A 25,668-nucleotide genomic window follows, 5' to 3' on the forward strand; every position below is an offset into this window, starting at 1 on the left:
CACCATGGGAGCAATTCCATCCTCCTTTTCTTTTGACAAATGTATTGTTTGTGGTATATGTGTTCTGCCCAAGGTTTGAGGGTGGCTTTATATGGGGTACAGGAGATGAGACCCACATCCAAAGACCCATCTGACCAGGCATTTTGTAAATCTTTTGGGAATAATTCTGTTGGTACTTCATTACTTAGGGCCTAAATGGGCACGATAGGGACCTTTTTTGAATAGACAGTAAGACTGCCACTTGGGGACATTATTATCTTCATACCCAATTTTCCCAGCAAGTCCCTACCCAAGAGATTCACTGGACAATTTGGTATAATCCTAAAGCTGTGATGGATATCATATCCCACTGAGGGTCTCCTGAAAACCATGGGAAAGCCTTCATGTCACCAAGACATAAACCTTACACCATATCCATATTAAATTCATCATTATCTCCATCTCGGGGGAAGGGATCACTACTATGAATAATTTCAGTCCACCCTGCTAAATTTGACACCCAAAGATTTCTAAATTCATAATCAGTACCACAAACCCTAACAACATAATCCTTACAAGTTTCCCCAGAGTTGGGTGGAGGCGGAGCCTCTTTACCATGTTCTTGACCCATATTACAGTGAACAAGAGGCTGTCTTACCTTACAGCTTCTTCCACACAACAAATTATTTTATACTTCTAGGCGACAGAAAGACAAAGCAAACAGAGGTTTTAGGTCACGGCGGTGGTTACCTCATAAACTCTTTCTCTCCTTCCCAAAAGGAGTTACAGTACTGTTTTGTCTAATGTTAATGAATCCTCTCTCTAGTACTCAGGTCTCCCAAAGACCTTTAAGGTGTGGTCCGTCTCCTTTCTATATAATTTTTCAAAGGACTAAAGTTTTATCAGAGCCGAGACAAGAAAAATAATTTGTCAAATAAGACAAAAGTTACTTACCCTTAGGGATGAGCCCGATGTTCGAGTCGAGCGTAAGTTCGACTCAAACATCGGGGGTTTGCCTGTGCGCCGAATAGCAAACAATTTGGGGTGTTCGCGGCAAATTCGAAAGCCACAGAACACCCTTTAAAAGTCTATGGGAGAAATCAAAAGTGCTAATTTTAAAGGCTTATATGCATGGTATTGTCAAAAAAAGTGTTTGGGAACCTGGGTCCTGCCCCAGGGGAAATGTATCAATGCAAAAAAAAGTTTTAAAAATGGAAGTTTTTTCGGGAGCAGTGATTTTAATAATGCTTAAAGTGAAACAATTAAAGTGAAATATTCCTTTAAATTTCGTACCTGGGTGTGTCTATAGTATGCCTGTAAAGTGGCGCATGCTTCCCATGTTTACAACAGTCCCTGCACAAAATGACATTTCTAAAGGAAAAAAAGTCATTTAAAAGTAGTCGTGGCTATAATGAATTGTCGGTCCCGGGAATACACATAAAAGTAATTGAAAAAATGGCATGGGATTCCCCCACAGGCCATTACCAGGCCCTTTGGGTCTGGTATGAATATTAAGGGGAACCCCAAACCAAAATTTAAAAAAAAAATTGCGTGGGGGTCCCCCCAAATTCCATACCAGGCCCTTCAGGTCTGGTATAGATATTAAGGGGAACCCCGCACCAAAATAAAAAAAATGGAGTGGGGGGTCCCCCTCAAAATTCATACCAGACCCTTCAGGTCTGGTATGGATTTTAAGGGGAACCCCACGTCAAAATGAAAAAAAAAATGGAGTGGGGGTCCCCCCAAAAATCCATACCAGACCCTTATCTGAGCACGCAACCTGGCAGGCCGCAGGAAAAGAGGGGGGATGAGAGAGCACCCCCCTCCTAAACTGTTCCAGGCCACATGTCCTCAACGTGGGGAGGGTGCTTTGGGGTAGCCCCCCAAAGCACCGTGTCCCCATGTTGATGGGGACAAGGGCCTCATCCCCACAACCCTTGCCCGGGGGGTTGTGGGGGTCTGCGGGTGGGGGGCTTATCGGAACCTGGAAACCCTCTTTAACAAGGGGACCCCCAGATCCCGGCCCCCCAGTGTGAAATGGTAACGGGGTACAAATGTACCCCTACCATTTCACAAATAAAGTGTGAAAATGGTAAAAATGATATGACTTGGGGACAAGTCCTTTATTAAAAAATAAAAAAATAAAAATGTCCCATGAAGTCCATTCATCTTCTTCTTCGCTCGCTCCTATGGACTGAAAAATAAAAATAAAATGCACACCTCCACCGATCCGCCTCCATGGGAGGCACCTGCCGGAATGACCGTCCTCTCAGGTGACAGTTATTTTATAACTGAGGGCGGGGTTACACGGTGACGTCTCCGGGTGACCCTGCCCCCCTCTGACGCATGAGGACATCCCTATGGCTTCCCCGTAGCGTCAGAGGGGGGCGGGGTCACCCAGTGACATAACCGGGTGTGGTTCTATGCAAACTGCTAGTCAAGCTGACCATGGAAAAACTCACACACACAAAAGTTCTTTTCTACTTTATGTAAAATGGAGGGGTATCTAAGATGGAAAAAAAAAGGGGAAGAAACTGCGCTAAGAAATACACCTATAAATGATAAACAAAATGTGCAATGGAAGCAGCAATTCTCTTGTACAACATCAATACAGTGAAAATTTACCTAGAGAAAAATTAGAATCACGCTAAACCTGTAAATAAGTATAAACCATAAATAAGCAAAATGTGCAAACCATTCGCAATTAAATGTGAATGCCAAGTGAAACGCGAATAAATGGTAGGTTATAAATCACGTAAAAAACAAATATTAAAAATGTGGATCAAGTGAGTGATATAGATTAAACAAATTGAAGAATAAATTAAAAATAAATAAAGCAAGCCAGCACGTTTGGTGTATTTCAGAGTTACAGCTATTATATGCCTATCATGATCCTCTGTGGTGGGGGATCATGACCATTTGGTAAGAAGTGATTTCTTCTATAACGGTGGTGGATTACACATATGTTTATGTTAAACAGCAGTTGAAGATTCATCCTATTGGTGGATGGACTTTATTTCTAAACTCTGCACGGGTGGATGTTGATTTTCTTCAGTTATTCACATAGACTGCTTTATTTATTTTTAATTTATTCTTCAATGTATATCACTCACTTGATCCACATTTTTAATATTTGGTTTTTGCGTGATTTATAACCTACCAATCATTCGCATTTTACTTGCTATTCAAATTTAGTTGCAAATGGTTTGCACATTTTGCTTATTTATGGTTTATACTTATTTACAGGTTTAGCGCAATTCTAATTTTTCCATCTAAGATGCAGTCAGTTGTTTATACATTCTCTTACAATGACATTTAATTTTTTTTTTTATTGCATTTTAGTGTAAATATGAGATCTGAGGTCTTTTTGACCCCAGATCTCATACTTAAGAGGTCACGTCATGCTTTTTTTCTATTACAAGGGATGTTTATATTCCTTGTAATAGGAATAAAAGTGTCACATTTTTAAAAAAAAAAAAGAACAGTGTAAAAAATAACAAAATAAAAGGTAAAATACATAAGAAAAAAAATGTAAACGTTCCTCATCCCGCTGAGCTCGCGTGCAGAAGCGAACGCATACGTGAGCAGCGCCCGCATATGGCGCTAACTCCAGCCATTGCCCCGATAAATTGCCCGCCAGTGCCCCTACCGAGACTAAACTCTGGATCCGCCCCTGCGCACAGGAAAACACTCATTATTGACTGCACTGCTGTAACCTTTTTACTCTGGCTACGCACCACTTTTTCTCATCAGTAAATAAACTACTGGCCGCCTGTTGATGTTTCATATTTTCATATACTGCATTATATACCACCTTCTAAGACACTATCTCTGGTTGCTACTTGCCTCATTTAAAGATATTGAGCAATTTCCATGCAACAAAAGGAATTGCGGCAAAGGCACTTTTAAAACAGACTTTTGCTTTACTACACAAAGAAAAAAATAATCTGAGCTGGAGCACAAGTGACAGAATTGTTCCTGCATCATATTTTATTTTGAAGAGCTATTTAAAAGTGACCTTGATCTGTACTAAATGTGATAACATAGAAAAGGAGGAATTGGGATTTTTCAAGCGCAAACATAAACAAAAATTAGAAAAATAGAAAATATTTATTTAGATTAAAAATGCATAAGTGAAAAAAGTAAAACCACAGTACATCAGTAACAAATATCAACAGAAGTATAATTGTATCTCTACATGTTTCGCCATTCATGGCTTCTTCAGGAGATTCTGTTACAATAAACTCTGTATGCATAGACTGATCACTATAATAAAAAAAAATATACAAATCAGAGAAAACCACAATTTAGAAAAAACATACAATACAAAACAACAAACAACAATCCTAAATTTTAGTATCATGAACTGATAAACAGTGAACAGTAAGCATGTTCTGACCATGGCACCAACCTTCAAAGTTTCAAAAATACAATCATCAAACAGTTGTGGAAAGGCATGCAAGGCCATTTGGGAGCATCATAGAGAAGGGTAATAGACTGGGAAGAACTGAAAGTCCATCTGAATTGAAGGTAAATATGCAAAAACATAAACATAAATGGTTATATGGTTATTTGAGGAAAAAAAAAAAAGGGGGGGGGGGGTGCAAAAGCACACTCCCTAATAATAAGAGCCTACCTCAATAAATTTTTCAGAACCAATCAAGGTCTTGATATCACCAGCAGGTTACAATTGCTCCATTTGCAAACAAGGGAGAAGAATATACTTTTTGAATCTAAAAAGATTCTCAAAGTGTTCCAAACTTCCCTTAAAAAGAAATACAAAAACAAAGTTGCAATAGAAAAAACTATTTTTGAATGAAGACAGAAGTAGCAAAGTCCAAATTAATCTTTACCTATTGTTTTCTGGAGCCCTAGGCAGCATGCCTTCTTCCATGGACCGAACCTAACAGTGACTGAAGATTACTTCCTTTTATACCCCCCTCCAGACCGTTTGGAGCCAAAAAATTGGAGCCAAAACATAGTCTGAGGACACACAATTGGCTGGATGAGACCAGTCGCATACGAAATGACACTTCCATCCATTCCGGCGTGCCGGAAGTGACATCACAGCAGCCAAGGGAGCAAAAGAGGAAGTGGAGGATCGCATAGAGTAATCCTTCCACTTCCTCTACAGCAAGATGGAAAACCTATGGTAGCCGGGAGGGGGAAAAATCAAATAATGCGAGGATAGAACAAAAAGAGGAGCTAAAAGCCCAACCAGTTGGAAAGAATATAAATAATACAAAACAGGGACCCAGGAGAAAACCAGCTAAGGTGGCGTTCACCCTATTGAATAAACACCTTGGGTGTCCATATGGTGCATCTAGCCCACAGCCAAACTTCCAACATCTGAAACCAAGATAAATATCCATGAAAGGTGGAATAAGAATTCCAAAACATATGGAAATCAGAAAAAATTAATTCTTAATTATTAATAATACAGTGCCGTGAACAGTCAGACATACACAATGTTCAGAGCAGAATCAGTCTAAACTATAAATGAAGTAAATTTGACTATTGAAAAACCACAAGAAATAATTAATAAAGGCAGAGAAATATTAATTTCTCAATAAACAATGGCTGAATAACTACAAAAAAGGCTTGAAGCTCAAAGACTCATTCAGGCCTGGATGCACAGTAGCAGATAAGTTGTGTATCCATTTCAATTCTCGTTGAAGAAGTATTTTGTCTATATCACCACCCCTACTGCAATCTGGTACATGTTCTATTGCAAAACATTTCATCTTTGAGGCACCGAAGGCATGATAAAGCCCCATGTGCCTGCTGATCAGAGTTTCCATCTTTTTTATTTAATAACTTGACATGATCTCTTATACTGTGGAAAAAGGGCCTTTTGGTTTTACCCACATAAAATGCATTACATACACACTTCATGTAGTAAACTATACCAACCATTTTACAGTCAACAAAAAAATTTGGTTTGTAGACTTGGCCATTAGGAAGAATCACCTCTGCAGTATTGGTAAGTAAATGGCAGAAGTCGCATCTTCCACAGGCATAGGTTCCTTTACGTTTAGTATTAGTTCTAAGACAAAGATGGCTATGTACTAATTGATCTTTCAGAGATCTTGATTTGCGGTAGGTGATTTGAGGATTTTCCCCTACATATTTAGAAAAAATTTCATCTGTAGCAAGTAAATACCAATATTTTTGAACAATTCCGCGAACCTTTTTATGTTCCCCAGCAAATCTGGTTATAAGACGTACAGGTTGTTCACTCTTAGACATTTTTTTAGAGTGGATTAAACTTTTTTGATCCTTCTGTTTTACTCTCTGATAAGCTTTTTTTAGGCAAGTCTTGGTATATCCTCTATTTAGAAGAGGAATTTGAAGTGTCTTAGCCTCCCGCTCATAGTCCTCATCCACACTACAGTTTCTCCTCAGTCGCAAATACTGACTGTAAGGTATACTCTGGATTAGAGAGTCAGGATGCGAACTAGTGGCATATTATCTCTGAGTACACCCGTGAGAAGGGCCCATTTTGCCCACACAGGATAAGCATCCATGTATCTGGGTTCAAGCAGTTCCATTTGCTGGGTGCTCAGCTGGCTTAAAGGGTAACTCCACTTTCGTGGAAAAAATATTGCAAATAAAAAAAGAAAGTAATGTAGCATATACAATATACAAGTACAATTGCTACAAACTCCATGTTGTAATTTTGTGTTATTAAAAATATGTTGCCTTTTCAATCTGGAGCACTGTAATTTTCCATAAAGTCAATGCAATATGGCGATCTGAAGGTGTCCTGTTCACAGGTGGTGTGCAGAACACATTGAAAATGATAATTTCCTGCATATGTGATTGGCTTACTAACTTTTCCTAGAAGTCTGCACTAAGATGGAAGTCAAATTTTAGGCACCCCTGTAATAGTAGTATAAGTAATATAAGCTCCGGTGAGTTCCCCCCCAAGGGTTATTCACTTCTAAAGAGGCACGCAGGAATCACATGCACGGGAGGAGGTAAATTGAGACCCTCCTGGCAATTTAGGCATGTGCTGTAGCTGTCTTTTGATTATTGCGTGGGCGGAAAGAAGTTAAAAAGCTGGTCAGTAGGAGGTAGAATGTCTCCTCACTGTGGTGTTAAGTGGGAGAAAGAATATCCCATTACCTTGGTGGTCAGAAAAAGGAAGAATGTCCCCTTAAATTAGAGGTCATTGGGAAGAAGAATATTCCTTTACATTGGTGGTCAGTGAAGGAAAAAAAATTCCCCTTACATTGATGCCCAGTAAGAGCAAGTATGTCCCTTTATGTTTATCAGTGTTAGTGGTTACTTAAGACCTAAACAACTACATGGAAGATTGGGGCTTTAAATATGCTATAACTTCTCATGAACACTGCAATTTTAAACGCTTCACATCATTTATTACATAGCTTTAAAATATAAACCATTCACAGATAAAATTATTGGGTCATGTTATACACATTGTAAAAGGTCAAAACTCCTGAAAAAATATTGTCTTGTCTACACATTCCTCAGGTATTCCACTTCCTTTGGATCTAGGACTTGTCTTGTAAATAAAAACAACACAACTCCACCTACATACATAAAGAAATATGAAAAGTCACACATTCAAAAATCATATAAAATGCTATCAATAAATCAATAAACATATACAGTGCTCAGCATAAATGAGTACACTCCACCAGATTTGTCAGAAAACCTTTACTTTTCTTTCAGAATCAACATTTTCTATAGGGTTGAAGAAATTGCCATGTAAGTTCACTGCAACTAAAGAAGTAGAAAGCCAAACTGAGGTGATTGTTTCCTGTGACACAATACGACGTACACTGCAGAGGAATGGCATGCATGGGTGTCATCCACAAAGGAAGCCTCTCTTAAAACCCATGCACAAAAAAGCACGCATAGAATTTTGCGAGGGCCCACGCTGAAAAAGAAGAAGAATACTGGGACTCTGTACTCTGGAATGATGAGACCAAGATAAATGTTTTTGGAACCGATGGCTTCAAAACTGTATGATGTCACAAAGGTGAGGAGTACAAAGAAAATGCATGGTGCCTACAGTGAAACATGGTGTCATTGTCCTTCTGTGGGGCTGCATGAGTGCTGCTGGTGTCGGGGAGCTGCATTTCATTGCTGGTATCATGTCTTCACAGATGTACTGCTCTATAATGAAAGAGAAGATGCTACCATCACTCTCTGCCCTTAGTCGTCGTGCACTTTTCTAACATGACAAGGATACAAAACACACATCTAAGGCCACTGTTGCATTTCTGAAGAAGAACAAGGTGAAATTGATTCAGTGGCCAAGTATGTCTCCTGATCTGAACCCAATCGAACACCTATGGGGAATTCTAACAAGACAAGTTGAGCATCACTCTCCATCCAGCATCCAGGTTCTAAAAGAGGTCGTTCTTGAAGAATGGAAAAAAATAGATGTTGCAATATGTCGCCAACCTTTTCATTCCACGCTTAGAAGACTTGTTGCTGTCCTTACAACTCATGGAGGTCATAAAAAATACTAGATGTAGTAGCATTTGTTGTGGGGTGTATTCATTTTGGTATCAACTAATTTGAGTAAAACTGAAGATTTTGTAATCTAAGTTATATTATTAACCTTACTTTCATGTAATGACTTAACCACTTGCCGACCAGGCCATATCCGAAAGACGGCTACAGCGCAGTCGGCTTATTCTGGGAGGGCGTCCATGGACGTCTTCCCAGAATCTTGCTCCCGGATCACGGTAAATGGCCGCTGACATAGGCCATTTACCACATGATCGCTCCGTCAATGACGGAACGATCACATGTAAACAAACTGCATCTGGTTCCACTCTCCCCTTTCTGTACAAATCGGTACAGTGTGAGGGAGAGGGGAGGGATCGAGTGCTGCAGCGCTGTGGGCTGGATGTGTAGTGCCCACAGCGCTGATATGTGCCAACTCCAGCACTCATCCATCCATACTCAGCCATCTATACCATCCATACTCAGCCATCCATACCATCCATACTCAGCCATCCATATATACCATCCATGCTCAGCCATCCATCCATACTCAGCCATCCTTACTCATCCATCCATCCATACTCAGCCAGACATCCCTAATCGGCAATACTCATTCATACTCGTCCATCCATCCATACTCAGCAATACTCATCCATCCATACTCAGCCAACCATCCCTAATCAGCAATACTAATCCATGTTCATCCATCCATTCATACTCAGCAATACTCATCCATCCATCCATGCTCAGCAATCCCATCCACCCCCATCCATACCTAGTCATACCCAGCTATATACAGCCGTACTCAGTCATACCCAGCTGTACTCAGCTGTACTCAGTCATACCCAGCCGTACTCAGCCGTACTCAGTCATACCCAGCCGTACTCAGTCATACCCAGCCGTACTCAGCCGTACTCAGTTGTACCCAGCCGTACTCAGCCATATTCAGCCATACCCAGCAATACTCAGTCATACCCAACTGTACTCAGCAGTACCCATTCATACCAGCCATACTCAGTCGTACCCAGCCATCCCATCCATACTCAGACATACTCAGCCACACCCAGCCGTACTCAGCCATACTCATTTATGCTCAGTCATCCCCATCCATACCTAGTCATACCCAGCTATATCCAGCCGTACTCAGTCGTACCCAGCTGTACTCATCTGTACTCAGTCATACCCAGCCGTACTCAGCCGTACTCAGTCATACCCAGCCGTACTCAGCCGTACTCAGTTGTACCCAGCCGTACTCAGCCATACTCAGCCATACCCAGCAATACTCAGTCATACCCAACTGTACTCAGCAGTACCCATTCATCCCAGCCATACTCAGTCGTACCCAGCCATCCCATCCATACTCAGACATACTCAGCCACACCCAGCCGTACTCAGCCATACTCATTTATGCTCAGTCATCCCATCCATACTCAGCCATCCCCATCCATGGCTCATCCATCCCCATTCATGCTCTTCCATGCCACATCAGTTCTCATCCATTAGATTTGAAACTTATGCCCCTAGAACACCTGACAATGCTCCCTGCATGTTGAGCCTCTCTATGTGGCCCGGCTGTGTAAAAGTCTCCCACATGTGGTATCACCGTACTCAGGAGGAATAGGAGAATCTATTTTGGGTGTCATTTTTGGTATGTACATGCTATGTGTTAGAAATATTGTATAAATGGACAACTTTGTGTGTTTTCATTTTCTTTACACATTTTCCAAAAACTTGTAGAAAAAAATGACATGTTCAAAAGACTCATTATGCCTCATAGATTATACATTGCGTTATTTTCTTTCCAAAATGGGGTCATTTTTGGGGCATTTCCATTGTCCTAGTGCTCCAGGGCTTTCAACAGTGTAAGAGGTAGTCACGAAATTATATGTGTAATTTATGCTCCAAGAATGCCTGATGGTGCTCCCTGCATGTTGGGCCTCTGTATGTGGACACAGTGTGTAAAAGTCTCACACATGTAGTATCGCCAAACTCAGGAGGAGTAGTAGAATGTGTTTTGGGGTGTAATTTGTGCTATGCAAATGCTGTGTGTGAGAAATAACCTGCTAATATAGCAATTGTGTGAAAAAAAAAGAAAAAAAATCTTGATTTTTCAAGAATTGTGGGAAAAAATTACAACTTCAAAAAAACTCACCATGCCTCTTAATAAATACCTTGGAATGTCTACTTTCCAAAAAGGGGTCATTTGGGGGTATTTGTACTTTCCTGGCTTGTTAGGGTCTCAAGAGATAGGCCGTCAGTACATCAGGTGTGATCAATTTTCAGAGATTGACACCATAGTTTGTGGACTCTATAACTTTCACAAAGACCAAATAATTTACACCAATTTGGGTTATTTTTACCAAAGATATGTAGTAGTATAAATTTTGGTCAAAATTTATGAAGAAAAATTACGAATTTGCAAAATTTTATAACAGAATCAAAGAAAAATTCATTTTTTTTACAGAATTTTCTGTCTTTTTTCTTTTATAGCGCAAAAAATAAAAAACCCAGCGGTGTTAAAATACCACCAAAAGAAAGCTCTATTTGTGTGAAAAAAAGGACAAAAATGTCATATAGGTACAGTGTTGCATGACTGAGTAATTGTCATTCAAAATGTAAAAGCACAGAAAGCTGAAAATTGGTCTGGTTAGGCAGGGGGTTTAAGTGTCCAGTGGTCAAGTGGTTAAACAAATGTTCTATAACTGTTCTGTATTTTGACAGTTATGTCAAAATTTTGGAAATTGTGTTTATTGAAATATTGATTTAAATCTTACTTTTCAAAAGGGGTGTGCCTATTTATGCTGAGAACTGTAATTACAGAAATAACCACAAACAAATAAATGAAATAACTTTCTACATATAGGTGAAAGAAAAAAAATCACCCAACATAACCAAATTCTTTAGCGAAGAGAAGAGATCTCTGACTGTAATAAATTACATTGATGTTTTGGGTTTAGATATCATAAATGTTCAGGCAGTTGACAGGGCAGCAACTGTTAGATTTCTAGGGGTCCCTCGTGTCAGAATCCTAGATACAAGAGTAATTGCCAGAAATGGTTAAAGTAGAAGTTCACCCTAAAACTAAAATCTGTAAATCTACAGGCATTCACAAACTATTACTAACCTATCTAGCCATGTAAAGAAGAAATCGTTATACATATCTTTTCTTAAGCTGCTCCAGTCCAGTCCCACGTTGAGCTGTCAGTGGTGGCTTCTCTGTGAAGGCAGGTGCAGAGAAGGCAGCCGACAACTGATGTCCCATAGTAACTCTATGAGTGACATCACTTCCCAGGCATTTCAGAGCTGTTGTCAACTGACCGGATCAACTTCAGAAAAGGTATGTATAGCGATTTGTTCTTTACAAGGCTAGATAGGTTTGTCTTAGATTGTGGATGCCAGTAGGTATACAGATCTTAGTTTTAGGGTGAACTTCTACTTTAACCATTTCTGTATATGTAAACCCTAACCCTGTAAAACAACCCATACAATGTAAAATGAATATAAAAAGTAAAACATTAATGTATAGATATAAAAAACATTATAAATACCTTTTTCCCCCCTTTTTTTATAAGTGATCACATGCCCTCTGTTCTCAGCTGCATAAGGAGCTCAGAGAGCTAGGGGAGGGGAAACAGCAGCACACTGGCCTTACCAGTGAATGGCTGTTTTTTTTGTGGGGGGGGGTCCTTTCAGCTGATTATTGGAAGAGAGCAGGCTGAGTTCTCAGCACAGCCAGAAAACTGTCCACACTGTCCTCTCATGCCTAGTGTGATCAGTTTTTGATAGGAAAGCAGAGGGATTGGCAGGAACACCAGGGATTTCACACACATTAAGCAATAGAAAGAGAACATGATACGTTTGCATACAAGTACATGGTACAACAGGCACATATCAACAATATGAAATGTTAGGTTTACATACTGTATTCTTACAGGGTTCTCCAACCTTTTTACTCGGAGGACCACATCAAAAAATGTACACAAATTTGAGGGCCAAAAAAAAAATCAGTTATTTATATATGATCCGCAGCAGCAGAATACGATTTTAACAGGCAGCTGGAAGTGGTGCTGGATGGTGCTCCTTTATCCTCTGCCTGCACCTAAATGTCAGAGCCTCATGCATTGGGACTAAACTTCTGGTGTTCATGGGGCCTTACATGTTTGTTCCCGTCGGGGTCTCCTCATACATCTGTGTCCACATCAGAGCCCCCCGCACATTTGTGTCCCTATCGGAGCCTTCCCCGCCTATTTGTGTCTCCTTTGGAGCCTCCCTGCACATTTGTGTCTTTCTCTGAGCCCCCCTCTAATTTTTGTCCCCTTCATAGACCCCCTTATACATATTTGTGTCCCCCTCACAGCCCCATGCACATTTATGTCCCCCTCAGAGCCCCCCTATGCACATTTGTGTCCTTACAGAGCCCCCCACACGCACATTTGTGTCCTCCCTAGATTCCCCTGTGCACATTTGTGTCCTCCCTAGATTCCCCCATGCACATTTGTGTCCCCCTCAGATTCTTCCACGCAAATTTGTGTCCTCCTCAGATTCCCCCACACAGATTTGTGTCCTCCTCAAATTCCCCCATGCACAGTTCTGTCCCTCTCAGAGCCTCCTGATGCACATTTGTGCCCCCCTTAAAGCCTCCACGCACATTAATGTACTCCACAGAGCCTTGATGCACATTTGTGCCCCCTCAAGGCCCCCTCTGCACATTTGTCTACCACTCAGATTCCTTCATTCACATTTGTGTACCCCTCAGAGCCCCGACATATACATTTGTGTACCCCTCAGTGCTCCCTAATACGCATTGGTGCCCCCCTCAGAGCCCCAACATGCACATTTGTGTACCCCTCAGAGCCCCTCTCTGCACATTTGTGTACCCCTCAGAGCCCCAACATCCACATTTGTGTACCCCTCAGAGCCCCGACATCCACATTTGTGTACCCCTCAGTGCTCCCTAATACACATTGGTGCCCCCCTCAGAGCCCCCGACATGCACATTTGTGTACCCCTCAGAGCCCCCCTCTGCACATTTGTGTACCCCTCAGTGCTCCCTAATACACATTGGTGCCCCCCTCAGAGCCCCGACATGCACATTTGTGTACCCCTCAGAGCCCTCCTCTGCACATTTGTGTACCCCTCAGAGTCCCCTGATACACATTTGTGTACCCCTCAGAGTCCCCTGATACACATTGGTGTACCCCTCAGAGTCCCCTGATACACATTTGTGCCCCCCCTCAGAGCCCTGACATGCACATTTCTGTACCCCTCAGAGCCCCCCTCTGCACATTTCTGTACCCCTCAGAGCCCCCCTCTGCACATTAGTGTACCCCTCAGAGTCCCGACATCCACATTTGTGTACCCCTCAGAACCCCCTGATACACATTTGTGCCCCCTCTCAGAGCCCCCATGCACATTTGTGCCCCCCCCAGAGCCCACTTCTGCACATTTATGTACCCCCCCGAGACCCCTCTGCACATTTGTGTACCCCTCAGAGTCCCTTGATACACATTTGTGTACCCCTCAGAGTCCCCTGATACACATTTGTGCCCCCTTCAGAGCCCCCTATGCATATTTGTGCCCCCCCAGAGCCCCCTTCTGCACATTTGTGTACCCTTCAGAGCCCCCCCTGCACATTTGTGTACCCCTCAGAGTCCCCTGATACACATTTGTGTACCCCTCAGAGTCCCCTGATACACATTGGTGTACCCCTCAGAGTCCCCTGATACACATTTGTGTCCCCCCTCAGAGCCCCAGCATGCACATTTGTGTACCCCTCAGAGCCCCAACATCCACATTTATGTACCCCTCAGAGCCCCGACATCCACATTTGTGCCCCCCTCAGAGCCCCCTGATACACATTTGTGCCCCTCTCAGAGCCCCCTGATACACATTTGTGCCCCCCTCAGTGCCCCTATGCACATTTGTGCCCCCCCAGAGCCCCCTTCTGCACATTTGTGTCCCCATCAAAGCCCCCCTCACACACATTTATGTCCCCTGAGTCCCCCACATACATTTGGGTCCCCTCAGAGCCCCCACCCACTTTTTTGTGTTCCACCTTAGAGCCCCCTCATGCACATTTATGTCCCGCTCAAACCCCCCCTCCCCAATTATTTATTTATTTATTGTGTCTCCCTCAGAGCTCCACCCATGTACACTTGCCTCCCCATCAAAAAAACACAGCATCCAACCAACGTCCTTAGTGCAGATCTGCTGCACCTTCCAGCTCCGGCTCTCCTGTTGCACAGGCACGCTTATATATTATATATTTTATTAAATAATATATATATATATATATATATATATATATATATATATATATATATATATATATATATATATATTAACAGCGGGCAGGAGCTGGAGGTTGCAGCGGGTCTCCACTGAATTACTTCACTGGCGGTCCTACCAACCAATAGTGGTGCCTGGAGTGGCGGGCTTTGTCGGGTAGCAGGACCTGCTCTGCATACTGCAGGAGGAGGATGAGTATGCATCGGAAGGCTCGCAACTCCAAAAAGCCTGAGCAGAGACCGGTCACTGCAGTGAGTCTGAAGAAAAAACGTCCTAGCAGGCTGGATGAGGTTCACGGGCCATACTTTGGAGACCCCTGCTTTAAGCTATATGAGGGGTAAATATAAATATTTCATGAATAAGTCAGCACAACTTTGATAATTTAAGACTAAATGTTAATATTTGTGAATATGTTTATAATAGTAATACATATCACTGACATAGTAACGAAAATTAGGGTTTCATTCAATTAGCTTGTATTTGTTGACTTTGTAAGCATATTATATGCTTTAGATTACCTGTAAAAAAATAGCTCTATTTGTCAAAGTAACAGCATTCCTTGCTTCATGAGGGACTTGTGCTTTTATTGCAGAATGGTTAGACAAATGAGACTCTGCTTTCCTTGAAAAGCTGGGTGTGATGGGGACAAGAAGTAGTGATAAAGAGTGGCAGAGTGATGATAAGAGTTGGATAAATCCCATGTGGAAGTATAAACAAAAAACAGCTGGCAAATAACAGGAGTAGAAACAGCAGAAAGGATGCTAGTGACAAGAGTCCTTCTTTCTTTCAGTTTGAGCACTGCAGAATCCTTTGCAAATGAAAACCACATTTGAAACTCTATGCAAGTGCATCTAACTATTTCAAGTTCAACAAACATCCATATACACAGTAGAATAACTATTCTTTACATGAAAGAGAAAAAATTAAACATGGCAACATTGCACGTTGCTGCAAATTAAAGTAGTGCATTTTTTTAACACTTGCCCCTCCCTTTGAGGTTGTAAACTCCCACATGTAGGGCTCACCTAATCTTCTTGTATTGTGTTTTATTGTAACTGTGCTATCTCCCTTTTTTATTGCAAAGAGCTGCACAAACTGTTGACGTTATATCATTCCTGTACAATAAAAATATAATAACAAAAATTTAGAGAGATTGATCGCTACATGCAATATCTCTACCTTCTGTAATGCCTCGTTTCCACTGAGCGGATCGATTCGGGTCGGTACAGTTTGAATGGCCTGTAATGGTCCGGTCTATTCTGGCGAGCGTTTACACTGCAAGTAGGACCACAAGGGGCCATACAGGGTTTAGAAAAAATTCCTCAGCATAGCACAGCAGAGGGTTTTCTGTCAGCCAATCAGTGGAATGTATCGTAGCTCCGCCCTAACCGAACCGTTCCATTTTCTATGGCCCCACATCTGAAGCAGGATCCTGAATGGAATGGTACGGTTCGGTTGTATGGGCCACTTTCATAATGGAAACACCCAAAATAGCGTACCGTACCGAACCTAACCGATCCGCTCAGTGGAAACGAGGCATAAGTTCACTATGTCTAGTAGCAGGAAAGACACATATCTCAGGAGAAGCCCAAAGATGCTAAAATCTTCAAAGTTCTGGCCATCAAATTACCTGACCTGTTTTGTATGTTTGGAAAGAAAGGAAACCTGTACTTGGGAAACTATTTAAACTAGCAAAGACAGGTAATTGTTTTCATTTTTTGTTCAGCCAGCAGGCTGAATGAAAAAACAAACAGATTCCTTCAGCTACAAAAGTGAGATGGATAAGAAACCCTGCCACAGGACATTACGGGACATTGTTCTCTGATAGAGGGACTTACCGGTGCTGTTAGACTCAGGGCTGCTGTTAGAAATCACGGGGCCCCTTACAGCCTACCTGACAGCCCCCCCCCCCCCCAATAAAAAAAATATATAAAAACAATATTTTCACAAAAAATATTGTTTTTAAATTTTTAAATTACTATTAGTGGACACAAACACAACAAAACTTACAAAATTACATGAGGAACAGGAGGGTACAGTACACTGGGGTGCAGTGTGCAGGAGGGCACAGTACAGCAGTTAGGGAGGTACAGTACAGGGGGAACAGTACGGGGGCAGGAGGGCACAGTACAGGCAGGGGGGGGGCAGGAAGGTACAGTATGGGGGGCAGGAGGGCACAGTACTGTGGTTAGGAAGGTTCAGTACAGGGGGGAGCAGGAGGGCACAGTGGTTAGGAGTGTACAGTACAGGGGGGAGCAGGAGAGCACAACACAGGGGAAGGGTAAGCAGACACTGTATAGGGGGCAGGAGAGTACAGTATAGGGGCAGTAATAATATAATACAGATATGGTCTCCTCAAGCAGAGCTGCTAAGGGAAGCTGCTGTCACCGATCCTACCTATTCTGGCAGGCTGTCACTGGGCTAAATCAAAACTGGAATAACAACTCCCCCTCTACCGTCCCCTCTAGAGTTTCTGGCTCTCTTCTGGCACTTTGTAGGGGTTAAGGAAGAACCCAGAGGTGGAGCATTTTATTACTGCTGCTGCTCGTGTGGGCGGGATGTATATTGCACCAATCACATGGGATGAATAGGCGAGACGGGTCAGCAGGGATTGGCGCAGTACACATCCCGCTCACACAAACAGCAGCAGTAATAAGATGCTCTTCCTTAGCCCATGAAAAAAGCCAGTGTCCCCACTGCTACAGATCTCCGTCGCTCTCCTAAGGAGGTAAAACCACCCTAGATCGCCGACTGACCATGGGGACGGCGTCCCGCAACTCCTCAGCCACCCGCTCCCATTCTCCCTGTGAACAGAATGAGGGCATAAGCCAAAGTATCCCGAAGCTGTTCTGGACTCAGAGGGGCAATATGGCATCTTCCCACCACGAACATACACAGGCCACATCTCCGCTGCTCACTGTATGCCGTCCGCTACTTCCACGACAAGGCCAGGGGAGAACAGTACCACTCCCCAACAGCATCTCAGCTTGCAGGACCTGAGAACCATTCAGATCTGCACCTGGACATACATGCACTGGCTGACAGGGTCCATAAGGTGGAGAGGGTCACGGCGCAACATGACATGATCCTCTACCGGGCGACTCAGAAGGTAGATACACACACCTTCCAGCTTAGAGAAGTCCAGCGCCACATGGAGGACCTAGATAATAGAGGCAGGTGTCATAACTTGCGGGTCCGTGGATCGCCTGAATTAGTGGAAGCAGAGAAGCTTTCTGCGACTGTTACAGGCCTTTACAATTAACTCTTTGACCGGCCGGCCCAAACAGCAATTGGAATGGAAGGGAAATGGAAATGAGCCCTCAGGTCCAAAGGGAGAGAAACCAATCCCCCCAGGGACATCATCTGCTGCATAGTAGACTACAAGCTGAAGGAGGACATACTCAGAAAGGCAAGAATTAGAATTCAGCTTGTTTATGAGAGAGCAGACATCCACATTTACCAAGACCTCTCCAGCATCATGCTGCAACACCATAGGGACCTGAAGCCTCTGCATGACACCCTACACTCCAAGGGAATTCACTATAGGTGGAAGTTCCCCTTCCGTCTCTCTGCCACTGAACAAGGTCGTACAGCGCTATTGAGGGTGCTGGAGAACATTAAGCCTTTCTGTGACACCTTAGGCATTCCGGTGATAGACGTCCCAAACTGATACGCTGAATTCCATCGCACAACCACGAGAAGAGAAACACGCCAGGATGAGCTCATGGATGCACAAGACACCCAGTTCCGCAGACAATGGTCCCCCTGAGGAATCAGATCCCACACTTTCTCCCAAGGCATCCGTCATGGATCAAGCCCCATCAAGTCACCTAGACCACGGAGAGCCCAGCGTGACAACTGAAAATACCACAGGCACCCATCCTTGGATGATGCTGCAAAACTTGAACGGTTCAGTTAAGTACTTCATTTCTGTTCTCATCACTTTGTTAATGAACATTCAGTTATTTTAATTGTCCCTATGCAACTGATGCCGACCCCACCGGCTCCACTGCAGGTAGAAATGCCTTCTAAAGGGCCAGAATGCTATATTACCCATCCACCTCTCCTGGTGCACTCCTATGCCTTGCCTGCTTCACACCACAGACTGATGTGCCTATTAGCGCCAACCGTTACTCCCCATGCTTGTTTTCCCTCAGCTTGATGCCACTCTACCTAGAACTCATAGGAAACACTGCAAGAACGTGTTTCCCAAATGCTGTTCAACCTTTCACAGGGGACATGTGACCTATCCTGCTTCCATCTCTGACAGTTTTCTGCTCATAGATCTTTAAGCTGATGTACCTGAAAATGACCTAGTAGGATGTGCAGTAAATGATTCTGTGGAGGTGTTTGCTGGGGTTTATCCCACTCCTATTACTAAAGCCCCCCCCACCCTTGTTCCCTCACAGGATCCATGTAAATTTGAAACCAATGTTACGGTGACACACAATACTGCTATCCCTATCACCTTAAACATCTCAGGAGCTTCCTTTCTCTAGCCACTTGAAACTCCAGCATACATACATGCCCCGAATCGAAGGGTCAAGAACAGACCCGCTATGTGTTCCCCTTCACTAAAACCAGGTGATTTCCTGTCTTTTATGAAGTCACCGCCAGGTAATATGCTCCTTCCAACCCTTATCGGGGTGAACGATGTATTATGGCAGTTAACCTTTTATAGCATGCTATTGTCTACTGCCTGAGGAGGAGGGGGGAGACTTAGGAGATTCCCTATGGATAAGGATTCCCACCCTATATTGAGGGGGAATACAATACCATCCAAAAAGCGCAAACTTTCAACCCACACACATGGGGCTCATATGAACTCAGGTGCCTAGGCACTTCCAACCTTCGAATCTGTAATCTATGTCATCTAGTACAAAAGACAGGGGCTCTTCTCCCTCCCCTCTCCTCCAAATGCATATGTATATCTGGTAATGCATAGACAAGCTATAGTAGCAATACAACTGGCTTACATACACATATTCTGTGCTAGCCATGACACAGCATAGTCTCACCCCGATCACACGCGGTGACGGCCTGCCCCTAGTTCCTAAAACTACCCCCCCCCCCACATCGATGGCATAGTGAAAACCATCCTCCCCATTACTGCAGGCCCTAGCGGTAATATACCCTCATTTGCACACTGCTGCTGGAGGATGAGTAACAGGAGGGCCCAGTACTGATCTAAGAGGCCTGCGGTTCTCCCTTTACACAGCAAGATAGATTGTTATAGGACATTGTGTTTCAGTGTTATAAGGTTAAATATAGATATGGCTAGTTACTTATGTTTTTGTTAATACCAGCTGCAATTGAGCCTTGACACGATCCGAAGCATGGACCATCCAAGTTAAACCATAATGGGTGTTACATGCTTACAGGCATGTTATTTTGAACAGGCTATGATCTTTCTACTGTGATATACGCATAACTTACCAGGTTTGACAAAAGTGGTATACGACCAACTCCAACATTTCTAGTAATGGCTCTCCACCCATCCTCTTGAGAGCACAACACATAGGCTTTACCTCCACATACCTGATCCAATACCCTGTAGCAGCGGGTTGACATGTATTTCACATGATTCTTCCTCGCTTGGACTTTACCAACACCCACACAGTACAGTGTTGACTACCGCTGGGTTGTTACACACTGTTTATTACTGGACCTTACCGGACCAACTCATTTTGAGTAGGGTGGGCAGGTCCTCCCTCTCTTTGGTTCACTAAATAGGAGAGATCCTCTTCTCCTACCCCTACATTTAGTAGTTTAGCTGCCCTCCCCAGTCCCCACTCCCCACCCCGTGACCACACTATCCCTTAACAGCAGATTCCCTTGTCCAGATCATGGCACACCACGACTCGGCTCACCCTCCCCCGTAGGTCAAGTTATTTTCGCTGAACATACGTGGACTAAATACTCCAGAAAAAAAATTCCAACTACTTCTGACCTTGCAAAAGACTAAAGCAGACATAGTTTTTCTTCAGGAGTACCACTTTCATCTGATAATGTTCCTAAACTGTATAGCAACATGCCTCCAATGAGGACTCTAAATCCAAGGGCATATTCATTTTAATCTCCAAACGTTGTCCCATCCAGGTGCAAAATGTTCAGCGCGATAACAAGGGCAGATACATATTTCTCAAAGAGTCAATTCACAACAAACCTGTCACATTAGCTAACCTATATGCTCCTAATAGGCATCAAGTGCCCTTCTTCCACAAAACCTTGCAGCATCTCACATCCTTTCAAGCCGGTATTATGATAGTTGGGGGAGATTTCAACACACCCATCTCTCCCTCCCATGATACCTCCGTAGGTTCATCCTCCATGACCTACAGAGCCCTCCGAGCTATCAAAACTCAACTTATCGACTTAACCTTACATGTTAAGGTGAGCCGAACACCCCCGGTTCAGTTCGCACCAGAACCTGCGAACGGACCGAAAGTTCGCACAAACTTTAGAACCCCATTAAAGTCTATGGGACTTGAACGTTCGAAATCAAAAGCGCTAATTTTAAAGGCTAATATGCAAGTCATTGTCCTAAAAAGGGTTTGGGGACCTGAGTCCTGCCCCAGGGGACATGTATCAATGCAAAAAATAGTTTTAAAAATGTCCTTTTTTTGGGAGCAGTGATTTTAATCATACTTAAAGTGAAAAAAAAAGTGAAATATTCCTTTAAATATCGTACCTGGGGGGTGTCTATAGTATGCCTGTAAAGTGGTGCGTGTTTCCCGTGCTTAGAACAGTCCCTGCACAAAATTACATTTTTAAAGGAATAAAAGTCATTTAAAACGGCTTGCGGCTTTAATGTAATGTCGGGTCCCTGCAATATGAATGAAAATCAGTGAGACAAACGGCATGGGTACCCCCCAAATCCATTACCAGACCCTTTGGGTCTTGTATGGATATTAAGGGGAACCCCGCACCCAAATTAAAAAAAGGAAAGGCGTAGTGGGCCCCCAGGCCCTATATATTCTGAACAGCAGTATACAGGCAGTGCAAACAAGACAGGAACTGTAGGTTTGTTGTTAAGTAGAATCTGTTTGTAATTTTGAACTGGTACATTTTTAAAGTGTAGCTCCAGCCAAAAAATATTTTTAAGCTTTTTGGAAAACATAGGGAAGGGTTATCACCCCTGTAACATTTGTTTTGCTGTCTGTGCACCTCTTCAGAAGATTTCATCTCACTTTCTGTCCCAATGACAAATGTTTTTTGAAAATTTGGGGTTTTTAGTGAAACAAGGATTGGTGATAAAGCATCAGTGAAGAGAAGACACGTTTTTCCCATATCAACTCTTAGAGGAGAGAATTTCCCTTCCTAGGGGTAGATTTCAACTCACTTCTTCTTGTCTCCTTCCGTTTGCAAGTAGGAGTCGTTTGTAAGTTGGATGTTTGAAAGTAGGGGCCTGCCCTATATACTCTGCAGAAATTGGGGCCTTAGGTGTTGGTGTTGCCACAACACTGTAAGCCCTCACAGTTACTCTTGGTGGGCGCAGGAACGGGCCCTGCTGTGAAATATTAGATCAAGAATTGTAATTACATGCCATTGTTGAACAGTGGTAGAAAAATTGGGCCTTTGGTGGTGGTGGTGCTGGTGCCACAACACTGTAAGTCCTCACAGTTACTCTTGGTGGGCGCTGGAACGGGCCCTGCTGTGAAATATTATGTAAAGAATTGTAATTACATGCACTTGTTGAACAGGGGCACAAAAATTGGGCCTGTGGTGGTGGTGTTGCCACAACACTTTAAGCCCTTACAGTTACTCTTGGTGGGCACAGGAATGGGCCCTGCTATGAAATTTTAGATCAAGAATTGTAATTACATGTCCCTGTTGAACAGGGGCAGAAAAATTGGGCCTTAGGCACTGGTGCCACAACACTGCAACCCTTCACAGATGCTATAGTTGGAGCGCAGGAATGAGCCCTGCTGCAAAGTATTGCATCAAAAATTGTAATTGTACACCCCTGTTAAACAGGGGCTGAAAATTTGGGCCTTGGGCACTGGTGCTGGTGCCACAACACTGCAACCCCTCACAGATACTCTAGTTGGAGTGCAGGAATGAGCCCTGCTGCAAAGTATTGCATCAAAAATTGTAATTACACTCCCCTGTTAAACAGGGGCAGAATAATTGGGCCTTTGGTGGTGGTGGTGGTGCTGGTGCCACAACACTATAAGTCCTCACTCACTCTTGGTGGGCGCAGAAACGGGCCCTGCTGTGAAATATTAGATCAAGAATTGTAGTTACATGCCCCTGTTGAACAGGGGCTGAAAAATTGGGCCTTAGGCACTGGTGCTGGTGCCACAACACTGCAGCCCCTCACAGATACTCTAATTAGAGTGCAGGAATGAGCCCTGCTGCAAAGTATTGCATCAAAAATTGTAATTACACGCCTCTGTTAAACAGGGGCAGAAAAATTGAGCCTTTGCCACTGGTGCCACAACACTGCAACCCCTCACAGATGCTATAGTTGGAGCACAGGAATGAGCCCTGCTGCAAAGTATTGCATCAAAAATTTAAATTACATGCCACTGGGCAGGAAAATTGGGCCTTGGCCACTGGTGGCGGTGCCCAGAACCAAAAATGTTCTTACAAGCTATAAGCGTGAAAATTTAGGAGGAAGAGGATTGTCACTCAGCATAACAGAATAGTCACTCAGCATCAGCATAGGCAGTCTTGAAGGGATCTCACATTAAAAAAAAATCAATCGGTTACATCAGCATCAGGTGCTTGGTAGCTGGTGATCCAAGACTGATTCATTTTTATGAAGGTCAGCCGATCAACCGATTCGGTGGACAGGCACACCCTGTGATCGGTTACAAAGCCTCCAGCAGCACTGAATGTGTGTTTTGAAAGAACGCTGGATGCAGGACAGGCCAGTAGCTCAATTGCATACTGTGCAAGCTCTGGCCAGTGATCCATCCTCAAGACCCAGTAACCCAGAGGATTTTCGGTGGAAAAGGTGTCCAAGTCTGATCTTGCCCCTAGGCAATCCTGCACCATGTGAATCAGACGCTGGGGATAGTTGCTGGAACCGATCAGACCCTGGGGCTGCGGACTAAAAAATTGTCTGAATGCATCGATCAGATGGCCACCTTCTCCACCGCTCCTTCTGTGACTGACCGAAGCCTCAGCAACACGTTGTCCAGGAGGACCAGGTAATTGTAACCTCCCAGGCTCTGGAAATGCGTTGCATAAACCTTTCTGCAAGGCCTCCCGAAGATGTTTCATCCTCTGCTCCCTCTGCGATGGCAAGATAAGGTCCGCAACCTTCCCCTTGTAATGTGGATCAAGGAAGGTTGCCAGCCAGTAATGATCCCTCCCCTTGATACCACGAATACGAGGATCCTTCCGCAGGCTTTGCAGGATCAGGGAGGCCATGCAGCGTAGGTTTGCTGAGGCATTCGGTCCAGAGTCCTCTGGGTCACTAAGGATGACATGATCCACAGCCACCTCCTCCCAGCCACGTACAAGTCCATGGGTTTTTTCGGACTGTAAATGATCCCTTGAAGACTGCTGCTGATGCTGAGTGCCAGGCTCCACCTCCATGCTAACACAATCCTCCTCCTCCTCTTCCTGTGTGATCGGCAGGCACGCAGGAACACTGTCTGGATAAAGGTGGCCTTGAGAGGTAAGGAAGTCCTCCTCTTCCTCCCTCTGTTCTGCCTCAAGTGCCCTGTCCATTATTCCACGCAGCGTGTGCTCCAACAGGTGGACAAGAGGGACAGTGTCACTGATGCATGCACTGTCATTGCTCACCATCCTCGTGGCCCCCTCATATGGTAACAGGACAGTGCATGCATCCCTGATCATAGCCCACTGGCGTGGGGAAAAAACTAAGCTCCCCGGACCCTGTCCTGGAGCCATAGTCGCATAGGTACTCATTGATGGCCCTCTGTTGTGTGTGCAACCGCTACAGCATGGCCAACGTTGAGTTCCTCATGGTGAGTATGTCACAGATTATGCGGCTCTTGGGCAGGTTAAATTCCTTTTGGAGGTCAGCCAGCCAAGCAGTGGCATTATATAACCTGCAGAAATGCACGCAGACTTTGCTGGCCTGCCTCAGGGCATCCTGTAAGCCCGGGTACCTGCCCAAGAACCGCTGCACCACCAAGTTAAGGACATGAGCCAAACAGGACACATGGGTCAGTTGTCCCTGTCGGAGGGCAGAGAGGAGGTTCATGCCATTGTCACAAACCACCATACCTGGCTTAAGCTGGCATGGCATCAACCACCTCTGAACCTGCCCCTGCAGAGCTGACAGAATCTCTGCCCCAGTATGGCTCCTGTCCCCCAAGTACACCAGCTCAAGCACCGCATGGCATCTTTTTGCCTGCGTGCTTGCGTAGCCCCTTGAACGCCTACGGAGCACCGCTGGTTCCGAGGACAAATCAGCACAAGAAGAGGCCATGGAGGAAGAAGAAGAGGAGGGGGTGGAGGAGAGAGGTGTGGCAGAATCACCACTAGTAGAATTTTGGAGGCGTGGTGGCGGAACAAATAAAATGATAAATAGTGCGTTAAAAATTAACTTCGTGTTATAGATATAGAATGATGTGTATTAAGGCAAATAGCAATACCATAAAATACCATGAGATGAATTGAACCGATAAATAGTACGCTAAAATAAACTTCCTAATAATAATATAAAATCATGTGCATAGAGCAGATAGCAATATCATAAAATATCAACCTGCATGAAATAAGATCCTCCTAAAGATGAGGGCAAAAAATATATATATATATAAATTCCTGGATAAGTGCATACATAAGGTCCAAAGAAAGTTGTAAATGACCATGGGAAAAACTACCACAGTTCACGGTTGCTTATTCATTCATTAGACAGCTGTGAGCACCCTAGGCTTCTCCACTGCACTGCTGATAAACCAGGCTAGTTGTTTTACAATTCCTCCAGTTATA

The sequence above is a fragment of the Aquarana catesbeiana genome, linkage group LG03, assembly GCF_042186555.1.
Source record: "Aquarana catesbeiana isolate 2022-GZ linkage group LG03, ASM4218655v1, whole genome shotgun sequence".
Classification (NCBI taxonomy): Eukaryota; Metazoa; Chordata; class Amphibia; order Anura; family Ranidae; genus Aquarana; species Aquarana catesbeiana.